Source organism: Oryzias melastigma, linkage group LG5, assembly GCF_002922805.2.
Source record: "Oryzias melastigma strain HK-1 linkage group LG5, ASM292280v2, whole genome shotgun sequence".
NCBI lineage: Eukaryota > Metazoa > Chordata > Actinopteri > Beloniformes > Adrianichthyidae > Oryzias > Oryzias melastigma.
In genome coordinates, this window is record NC_050516.1 from 13,123,832 (window position 1) to 13,124,415 (window position 584).

Sequence of the window (584 nt, forward strand, 5' to 3'; positions counted from 1 at the left end):
TGCTCTAGACACCAAAGTGCATTGTGCATTTGTGATACCTCATCCTACCGAGCCAAGTTTTAACATTTCATTCAGATTTCTGGAAATGTCTTTTTTTATAAAATGTCTTTTTTTTTTTTTTCGTTCTGGAATTTGATTTTGATTTCTAAAAGGTAGTAACTTTTCTATTATTGTTTATTCTTTTTTAATTGTCATTGTGAACTTAAAAAAGGTTTTTGGTCTAGTAATTTGTTGATGAGTTTTGCACTTTAGGGCCAATGTAATAAGTGCACATTCATAGTTGCATGTTGGCGACACAGAAAAGCTGTGACAGGTCTCACAGCTGACAAGAATAAACATCTTCTGTATCAGCATACATATTAGCACTGAAGATAAAAGAATGTTTTGAGTGCAGATATCAACTCTCCTTTGGATTATTGGCACAGTCCGGTACAGATGGTACGCTGTGACCAGGGACTAAGTGATTAAGCTGCCAATGACTGGGTTCTTTTAAGTTTTAAAGGAGTGGGTATAAAGCTAAATAACAGGAAAAACTGAGTTTTCTGGGCAGACATTTAAAAAATCTCTTGCCAAAAAAAAAAAAA